Consider the following 10,882-nt stretch of genomic DNA (forward strand, 5'->3'; position numbering starts at 1 on the left):
ACCCCTGGTCTATGCGATTAAAAAAACATGTGTGTGTGAAGTATCCAAACAATGATAACGCTTAGATTAAATAAAATTTAGAAGTGTCTTTCCGTGATTCACACAGCTGCATGAAATGTATTACTACGGATATGCAAAACTATTAACTTTTCGGCAAGAGGTGGCAGCTTAAGTCTGCTTGATACTGTAAGCCATTGGTTCCCAAAGGAGATTTTATTTGGGTCGCCAGCATAGCCTAGTGACAATTTATGTTGTGTAATAGGCCTAGCATAGGGCCTACCTTATATAGCTTATAGTTTGTTAACAGTCACGGTTTTGTCATAACTCCCTCTATGCATTTTTGCATTTAGAATAGCTCTGAAACCGGGGGCGAACACGTCGTAGGGGGGGCACCAGTGCGTGGATATCTCAATCGCAAAATTAAACAATATTTTTATTGGGCGCCTACCATGGACTAGGCTGGGTGAACTCAGCCTGATCTGCCGGCGATTCCTTTTCGATTTCTTGAAAGATTGAGCTTGGACTAACCATGGACCTCATAGTTGCAAAATGCAAGGGAACATGAATCAGCATATTATTTGCACAAACAATAATGGACAGTAGCTCTTCAACTTGGCCCGTTAAAATCTGTATGAACAGTCTAGCAACGCATTTCATGAAGGCCCTTTTGGACATGTCAGTTATTTGCACCACTGGGTAAAACGGCAGTTTTAGACTACTGGTATTTAATTTGTGCATTGACAATAAAGCTGAATATCATATGAACTAGATGACTAAACTTATGCATATTTAGAAGAAGAAACATTCACAAAAATCCATGACATGACCTCTCTTCTTGATAGCTGTTGAAAACTGCATGGAACTGACAGGGATTGTTTTATTTAATAATAAATAAATAAATACATTATGCTGCTACCTTCTGCTTTTCCCAAATACAATGTAGCCTACAGGTGTACCTTTCATCAGTCCAGTTGCAATGGATGGACTGTGATGAACTGCCCTACTTGTGATTGTTTAGATATTTTAAAGGTTTTATAACAATGCTACAAATTTTTTGGCAAGTGCTACAAATCTATTCACCTTTGCAGCGCCAGTAGGCTACTTTATGTGCGGCCCGCAAACACACATTCCAAACAAGCATACACAAAAGTTTCAAGAGTGGGGGATGGAGTAGAAGATGGAGACAAATTCATTAATATGATTTATTTTCGCAGAATGGATGTACAGAACTGAGCGGCGGTCATATTTTGTACCGCTATGCTGTACATCTATTACTACTTTACAACCTAACTTTACAACCTAATCTCACATTGGCCTGAGGAACACTCCCAGATAGCAAGCATAGTCGGCCCGATTCTGGCTGAGTGCTGGCAGTGTCGGCTGAGGTCCGAGTCGGCTGAAGCACAGTAAACACAGTCGGCCCGATCCTGGCTGAGTGCTGCCACTGTCGGCGGAGTTTCAGGTCGGCTGAGGCACTGACTGTCCCCTTGAATGGGCCGACACTGACACGCAGTAGTTGGGCTGATTACTGAGTGTCTTATTTGGCCCGATTGGGGTTTGATGGGCTACTGCCAGTTTTCGAATCAATCTCGGCAGACGGATTTCATACAGTGTGTGGCCCGATACTTCAGGAACGAACACTGATCAGTATCGAGGCTGTTGGCGGCAAAAATGAAACATTTAGCGACAGCCGGACGCTAAACGTACATGGCCCAATTCTGTGAAGTGACTGTCGGCCCATTACATGTGGACGAGCCACGAGCAGAGCAACTGTTCAGTTTGAAACCAGCAGGACGGCGCGAAACTGTCTCGTTTTGGACACTGCCTGTGGTAAGTAACATGCAACTTTACCTGTTATTGCATGTAAATCATTATGAATGTACGTAGGCTTATTATTGCAGACAAAGTTTAACAAGTATCATAACAAGAATGGGTGTTTCAATCTAACCCCCTTGACGATGACGAAGCTAGCGGTAACATACGTTATGATTTCTTAGCCTACTTTGTTGGCCTAATTAGCTGCTACCTTTAACGTCAGTGTTGGTGGTCAAAAACGTTCAGTGCTGTAACGTTAGCTATACTTGCATAATTATGTGGTTTTCAAAGAAAAGTGTGATCTAATCATTTTAGAAATAGCTTAACAGTTAACCAGTATTGCATGACTTAGAATATAGCGATTGGTAATTGGGCATTTCATCGTTATCTATCCAACTTCAGGCACTAGGCAGGCAGGACTGAGACTGTATGCCTTAAGAGAGTGTGTGTGTGAGAGAGAGAGAGAGATGGTAGCAGGGTGGGTCCTGTCCTGGTCATATAAAGCTCATCAAAATCTGTATTTTAAGGTCGTTCTGTATTTTGTACTGAGGGGTTGTTTTATGATCATGTAATCATTTTGAGCACATATACTTCCATTAACCTAACGTTACTGTGACTTTTTTTAAATGTACACCTCAGAATCCAGGCCACACTGACCAGAGACCTGCCTGCACTCCTTTGGATGAAGAAGGCTACCCGTGTATACATGTGTGAACCATTTCTTGTGTTGGAAAAACAGGAGACCTGAAGAGCTCTTGGTAAGTTGTACATTGATTTAATAGAATAAGTAATACGTTTTTGTTTAGATGAGCCAAATCATAGGAATCAGCTTTCATCTAGGCCTGTGTTTTGTGATGTGTCATTTTTAGATGCTTTTGGTTTGCCTCATCCATTATGTCAGCAAAGAACAGGAGTGGGCAGGAAACATGCGCTGTTGAAAACATGGCCAACCAACTGGAGCACCCACAAGGCTCTTGTGAAGGAAGTCCACAAGTGCTTCAGGTCTGTATGTGTTGACAAATATGTCTTGCTCTTGGTGATTGTCATTGGTAATATATCAGCATTTAACAATCACACAATGTCAATGTTGCCCAAAATAACTACCAGGGAGGTGTTACCAAGACAGCTGCAGAGTGGCAAGACTGGGCTTTAGTAATATTTTGTCAGACAGTAAAGGATACATAGTTTAATGATTTTTTTTATTTTCTTTTGAAATGACATGCTGTCCATGCATCTCAAATTGAAGGATGGATGGAAAGAACTCTTTGATCAACCCCCACAGAGAGCTGAGGTGGCTTTCTGTAAGTATATTTGAGTGGACAAACAGAACTTCTGACAGATGACATGTTGAAATCTTGCTTTAGACCTCATAATGATCTTATAATATTCGTTTATACCTAAATGCAGTTTGGAGACACCCCCGGCTGGTAGTGCTGCTGAAACTGGTGGAGGCAACAATGAAGCGGCAACAGAAAGAGAAGGCAGGTGGCAAAGGTTGCTGCTATTGAAAAATACTTTGAGAGTGAGTGTGTGTGCATGTATGTAGCTGGGTAGGTCATGGTACATGGTACAAAAATACAGAATTTAAAGCACTTAACACTTAACTCACAACCCACAACTACTGACAATGGAATTACTCTTTTAGAGTGAGTGAGTGAGGGAGAGAGGTAGAATATTTCTGTAAATGTTTAATGTTAATTTAGAATCATTTATTTCTTTGAATCATTATACAGTTTTAAAATGTTTAATTGTTTGTGTTTTTGTATATGAAAGAAGTCGATTGTTGTAGATAAAAGTAGATTGTATATTTTAACTTGTTTAATTTCTAAAGTGTATATATGTAAAAGCTTGTATAATTTTTAAATGTTTGTTTTATTTGCAAGGTTGTGTTTGTCAAACTTGTTAATAAAAGTAGCTTGTGCTTTTAATTACTAGTTCTGGATTTGTGTTTATTTTCAAGTACTTTTGGTAGTTAATGGGCCACATGTGGCCCAGGGACCCAGCCGACATTCAGCCAACACTCAGTCAGATCAGTTTTATAGTGCGTGGGCCAGTACAGGCCCAGAGGCCCAGCCGACACTCAGCCAACACTCAGTCAGATCAGTTTTATAGTGTGTGGGCCAGTACAGGCCCAGAGGCCCAGCCGACACTCAGCCAACACTCAGTTATATAGTGTGTGGGCCAGACCTGGGCCAACAGAATGCATGACAGTCATTTCACAGTGTGTGGGCCACACCTGGGCCAACAGAAACAATAAGAGTCATTTCACAGTGTGTGGGCCACACCTGGGCCAACAGTTCCAATAAGAGTCATTTTACAGTGTGTGGGCCAGACCTGGGCCAACAGAAACAATGAGAGTCATTTTGCAGTGTGTGGGCCACATCTGGGCCAGAGGAAATTTTTTGTGTCAGTTATCAGTAATTGGGCCATTGTTGGGCCGGAGGCCCAGCCAGACCTGGGCCAACACTCACAAAACCCTGAGGCAAGGTAGTGGGCCAGAGGTGGGCCGGTCAAATTTTGCTATCTGGGCTGGATTTGCTCCTTAGGGATCGACCGATATATCGGCCGATATTTGCGGTTTTTTTGTGTATCAGCATCGGCCGATAAGTGGCTGCGTTCGCCAATAGTGTTTCCCCCGCATTATTTATACAGGCGTCCACAGGCTGCTCTGTGTTGCTGGAGACGCTGCAATTCACGTGCAGACTGCCCCTCCCCCACTAGCAGAGTGCTGAAAGCCTGCTCTTCAAGACAACAGTAAATTTAAACTTTCAAAGCATCTTTTAACTGTTTGACTTAGCTGAAATATTGCCATACACTTTGAAAGTGGAAGCACGTTTGTGGGTCCAAATGGAAAACGCGAATGATAGATAGATAGGCCTACTTTATTAAATGCTGAATGCCTCGTATATAAAACTGCCCTTGTATTTAGGGAGCTGCAAATAGCTAAGTTATAGGCTATCCATATGCATGCGGTAGGCTAGCGGTAGCTGTTACGAACACTGGTCATATGATGAAGTAATGCCAACGTTGTTCCGTGGTATTTGTGGGAGTTTTATTCAGCGATCACCTGGCTGAGTTTTGGACGCGTGTGGTGTGTGTGTGTGTCTGAATGCCTCGTCTATAAAACTGCTTGCCATTGTATAGGGAGCTGCAAATAGCTAGGTTGTACGCTGTCCGTATGCATGCAGTAGCGGGTAGCTGTTACGAACATTGGTCAATCATATGATTAGCCTAAGTAATGCCGACGTTGATCCGATATTTGCGGGAGTTTTATTCAGCGACCACCTGGCTGAGTTTTGGACGCGTGTGGTGTGACTCTCCCTCCCTCTCCCTTCGAGCTGGGCGGCGTTGCCATCAATGAGAGACGTGTAATGCGTAGTTGAATATTAATTCGTGTTAACGTTCATCATGTAGCAAACCAGACATACACCTGTAAGTGTACCGTGTATGCCTTACTTGTGTTTAGAGCCGTTTTCTAACGTTATTATTAGCAATCCGGTTCAATGGTGGTTGAGCTTTCGTCAGCTACCAAACAAGTGTGTGTGCATCTGGTCTGTTTTACTGTCTATGGTCTCACTCCGTGGGACACACGCATCACAGCGATATGAGAGTGCTGCGCTACCTGAAGGAGAGCTTTTAAACCTTTTGAGATATGTTTTTATACCGTTGATGCCGTTTAGAACAGAAACATCTGATACCACATTATTTTCCTCTGCTGATTTATGTTCTGTGGTTGACAAATCTGGCCGCTTTTTTTAAAAGAAAATTTGAAACCATGCAGTCTTAAATTACAAATCAAGCACTTTATTTCAATAGCTACTTTTCAGGCTTATTGTTTTCTTAAATTATTTAAATGTGTTGACAAAGGACATTTTGTGATGACCTGAATTAGGCTATATCTTATAATATGTCAGCAAGCAATGCATCATCAAGGCTGTGTTGTACCCTTTTACCCTTGCACAGTTAACCATATGCAGTGCACCCATCCATAAGTTCAATAAATGTTCCTTTTTTAAATTGAGACTTAACATTTGTTATCATCATTTGTGTAATTATGTGTCATTTGTATGATGTAAATTGAGGGAGAAAAAGCAGTATCGGCTCCAAATATTGGCTCAAGAAAATCGGCAGCCTGTATCGGTCATCGGCTAAGGCTGATGGAAAAAAAAATCGGTATCGGTACTAAAAAAATCCATATTGGTCGATCCCTAATCTCAATTATATGATCAAGCTGTCCATCCCCAACTGCCCTGTGATAATAATAATCCATATCCACACACAGGATGAGCGTCTAGGACTCACAGAGGTGAAGTGATGATGGGGTGAAGACACGGCAAGCAAGCAAACATGGATTTTGGTGGAGAGTGCAGATTTATTTACAGTGCAAAAATAGTGCAAACAAATAGCAAACAAAAAGACAAAAATTCAACCTACAGGTTTCTAAATTCAATAGCGCTATAGCACAATTCACCGTATACAACCTCTCAGCAAGTTGGCACTCTCAAGACTCTCACACAGGACTTCCCTTCAAGATATCTCTCCTTACCTGAAATGAGCCAGCCTCAAATAGGCCAGCCAATTACCCAATCAAGACCTTGGGTCTTGGGACCAACTTAGAGGGGTGACTGATGGTCTGTACCAATATCCCTATACTGTTAAAACATTTACTATTACAAAGACACATACATACTGTACACAATACACAAAAACATACACAGCAATAAAACAGAAACTGAGTGTAGGTGGGTGTATGTTTGGTTGCACAGTCTTTTAACAGTGTAAAACAACATAGGGGAAAAGTTTCCTTTTCCACACGGCCTCTGAGCGTCTGCTGCTGGGTCAAATTCAAGACTCTTTTCCTCAGTGGTTTCTTGTTGGTGGAGTTGCCCGGTGCTCTCCGTTCCTGTGAGTTTTGGGTCTTTCATATCTGTTCAGCATTGTTTATTTTCATTAGGTTCAATATTGATTGAATTTTTGGGGGCCAAGCAGCAAAGCTGCGAGGACCTCATTGTGTTTCTACATTTTCCTATTATTATTATTATATGCAATGGGAGTCTATGGCAGCACATAGAACCGTATGGTAAAAAGTTGGGAAATTTGGCACACTGATTGGGGACAGTCCCGTGATTCTGTCATCAAGTTTCATGTCGGCAACTCGAACCCTCTAGCGCCACCAACAGGCCAAAGTTGGACGTGCGTTCATGCACGTAACTTTTGACCTGTTGGTCCGATTTTCAAAAGTCAGGTATTGTTGGAATCCTTGGACCAAGCCGAGTTCAACACACCCTATGACGTCATTTACCGCCATGATGGATTTTCCGCCATTTTGGATTTCATCAAAAACACTTAAAATGTATCAGGGGTCACATACTTTCTCAGATTCCCACCAAATTTGACACAGATCATCTTCAGACCAAGCCTCACAAAAGTTATCACTTTTTGTCTTCGGAAGTATTACCGTTCGCCCGTAAAAGCCAATCAAAATTTGCGGCGAAGCCGCCAAAAAGGAAGTGAGCTCATATCTCAGCAACCCTTGCATGTATCAAAACCAAACTTGGTACATTGACTCATGACCCCATCAGGAGGACCCTCAATAAATTTGGTGACCTTTGACCTCTAGGGGGCGCTGTAATTCACAAACATGCTTTTTGGCCTGTAGCTGCTGCTGTGCTTAGAATTGAATTGTACTAGTGGTGTCTGGTAATACTGTGAAAGGTCCTTAGGTCAACTGAGGGCAACTTGTCACATCAATATAATTTATTCGGCCGCCATATTTGATTTGATCAAAAACACCAACAATTTCGCACAGGTCACAAATTTCATCTGATCTTCACCAAAATTGGCACAGACCATCTTCAGATCATGCCTTGTCACTTCATTTATTTCTGTAACAATTGATAGAAGCGTTCGCCCGTCACATCCAATCGAAATTTGTGGTGAAGCCGCCTCTAGGGTCACTGCAATTACCAAAAATGCATTTTGCCTTGTAACTTTTGACGTGCTAGACGTGAAACTTGCTTTGACAGCTTATGGCCATACGTCTGATTGCAGCATTGAGCTAACAGCATTTCGTTGCCATGGTTACTCCGGCCTATCTGCTTGGCCCCCTCATTGCTGCTTGCAGCTATATTATTGCTTATTATTGCAATTCTCCTTAATGTAGTCTTACTAACTAAATGTAGCCTACTCCAATTATTAGAGTACCTGTTTACATGGGTGGATTTTTCAATCGATCGGATAATCAGAACGGAGTACACCACCTCTCTCGAACCGATTGGAAATTTGGTCGGATCGGACTGAATCCGATTGGTTGAGATGTTTACAGTCATTTTTAATTCCGAGTGAGCCATTACTCCATTTGTAATCAGATTAAAAGTGTCAATATAAATGGGGCTAGTGTGTTTTACCAGCTGCTTGTGTGGCAGTGTTGAACCAGTCCATACAAAGACATGTAATGCTTGACAAAACTGAGACTAATGTACAGAAGACTGGAGAACACTGAATGTGTGGTGATTTTTAATGAAATGTACACTCTCTACATCTTGACGCAGAGGAAACAAAAGGTGAAAAATATACAAATGAATACATATCACAGTGCAAATGTATGAAAATAATTTAACCCGCCCAAGAGAACACATACATTGCATGTCATTTCAGTGTTCTGAGACAACATAAGCTTAAGTGTCATGTCTGCATTCTTTAATCTTCATTGTAAAGCTGAGGTGGATAGCAATTATATCCAGTTGGACTAATATTTATGTTATGACCACACCATATAGATAGCAATGATATTTTTTGTTCTCTATCTTAAGGCACGGGTCCAGGTATCTCTCTCAAAACATTATTCCCATGTTTAAACAGTGGTAGTCATATTGCCTAAACTAACATAACTGTTGCAATAAGGGAGTCAGAATTAAGACTCAGCAGATAGTAAGTATAGTAAGTTTGAACAGTGGTACATCAAATAACAAATGACTCCAGGGGAATGCAGCCCACAAACAAATGACCATGACAACTTTTCAAAACTTAAAGGTGCTCTAAGCGATGACACGCGTTTTTTAGGCTAAAACATTTTATGTCACTTTAAACATCACCTAACCAACCGCTAGCTGTCTGTGTTCTGAATACACTGTAAAAAAACGTGATCTCTGTGGACAGCCCAGGCTCCAAAAACGGCAACAAAAACAACCTGGGCAAACCTAGCCCATAAAAACAACAAACTGTTCCAGCAAATCACAGACGACATGTGCGTTTAAGTGAGTTTCAATTGCACAGGAGCAGCATGGGAGGAAGGGGGAAGAAGTAGCGAGCTAGCTCTCTGTTTTGTTTGAAAGTCAACAGAAGTGACGTTACCCAGCATCGCTTAGAGCAGGGGTTCCCAAACTTTTCCACGACAAGGCCCCCCAAATACCACTAGGTTCTGGCCAAGGACCCCCTTGAAGTGTTATTAAACCCATCGATAATACTACTACTTTAGCCACAAGCACTTCGCTATGGAGCATACAGTGTGTAAAAAATGTATTTGGGGCTTTCTGTTATATGAGAGCTATCACTCTACTATTATTCCCAGTCATTATCATGGGAAATATAATGTTCAGATATGCCTCACATTATTATAATGGCATTGTATAACAACCCTCATAGTAAAAGGTATATTTTACATTTTTCAAATATATTTATTTGTTGCTTTTATTTTTCCTTCCAACTTGCTGAGGCCCCCGTGGCACCCCCTCGCGGCCCCCACTTTGAAAACCACTGGCTTAGAGCACCTTTAAGTTGAGCATTCCTCATAATACAAAAAACAACTTCTTCCTTAGCCAAATCTGTACTTGTCTCGAATGGTAGTCATTCCTGAAATGGTAATGTAGCTAGAGATGCACCGATATGGAATTTTAGGGCCGATAACGATAACCGATATTTATTGGTTTGTTGTGGCCGATACCGATACGATAACCGATAATATTACTCTTGAAAAAAAATTGTGAAAGTGATTTGGGGAAAGCATTTTAATAAGCATAATTTTATTGCAGTAATTTTACCTACCACCAAATGATGGACAGAACTCATAATAGTCCTCAATAGTGCGGCAGTCAACAACATAACAGTAGCCTAGCCCTACAGTATGTGTGGCTCCTTTAAGTGAACCTGACGTCAGTGAATTGCGAGTGAGTGGCTAGAGAGTATGAATCGTTTTAATTTAGGACTAAACGCTCATAAACGGCTCAGCTGGGAATAAGCTACAGTATAGTGACCAAATCAGAGTTTGTGAGGGAAACTTATGTTTAGTTTCAACTGAATAAAGCTGCAACTCCTCAGACTGTATCTTATGTCCGTCTACTCTGTTGCGCACAACCTGCTGCAGCAGAAATGAAAGGGGTTAGCCCCGAAGGTTTTAATAACTTATTATGATGACCTGTCTGGAACTGAAGCAGGAATGGTTAGCATATTTCTAGGTAGTAATACAAAACCCAAGCTAACGTAATGCAAATATAATACTAAAACACAACTTAGAACTAGGCCTACTTATGTACTTGTCCCACTAACGAGTTTGGTTATTTGTTTCCCCGATCAGCGCGGTAAAGTGCAAACACACCAGCACAAGACGGCTCTAGATAGGGCTGAGCTCCGCTCTGGTAAGGTTAAATGGCGGATCATTCACGAGACGATTTTGAAATGCACAGATTCCCAAATGAACGAATATCCACAGATTTTGTTAGAGTGGTGAAATACATTCACACCGCTGACATTATATTGAGGAAAAAGTATAGCCAACCAAGCTCAAGTAGCTCAGTGTAGCCAGACGGACCTTACGTAGGCCTAAATTAGGACTTTAAAAAATATCGGCGCAAATTATCGGCCAGAATTCTGTTATCGGACCGATAATAATATTTTCATTTTTTCACTTATCGGCCAATAATATATCGGCCGCCGATATATCGTGCATCCCTAAATGTAGCACAAGACAACAGTAGCTGTGGTACATCATAATATACTATTTGAGATGTGAGTCAGTTTATATCTCAACTGCCGAAACAGGTTCTATAAAAATACATTTCCAGAATCACAT

The 10,882-nt window shown here is 41.3% G+C and overlaps 1 long non-coding RNA gene across 2 annotated transcripts; it reads left to right on the plus strand.

Moving 5' to 3' along the window:
- The first annotated feature begins 1,485 nt into the window (after positions 1–1,485).
- Positions 1,486–3,801, plus strand: LOC121677705. Of its 2 annotated transcripts, none has more exons than XR_006021079.1 (5): positions 1,486–1,830; positions 2,455–2,573; positions 2,685–2,817; positions 3,062–3,116; positions 3,223–3,801. It is a non-coding gene; the product is annotated as an uncharacterized LOC121677705 (long non-coding RNA). The 2 variants fall into 2 exon arrangements; XR_006021081.1 differs by having other exon boundaries at positions 3,062–3,106.
- The last annotated feature ends 7,081 nt before the right edge of the window (positions 3,802–10,882 follow it).

Source organism: Alosa sapidissima, chromosome 1, assembly GCF_018492685.1.
Source record: "Alosa sapidissima isolate fAloSap1 chromosome 1, fAloSap1.pri, whole genome shotgun sequence".
Lineage (NCBI taxonomy): Eukaryota > Metazoa > Chordata > Actinopteri > Clupeiformes > Clupeidae > Alosa > Alosa sapidissima.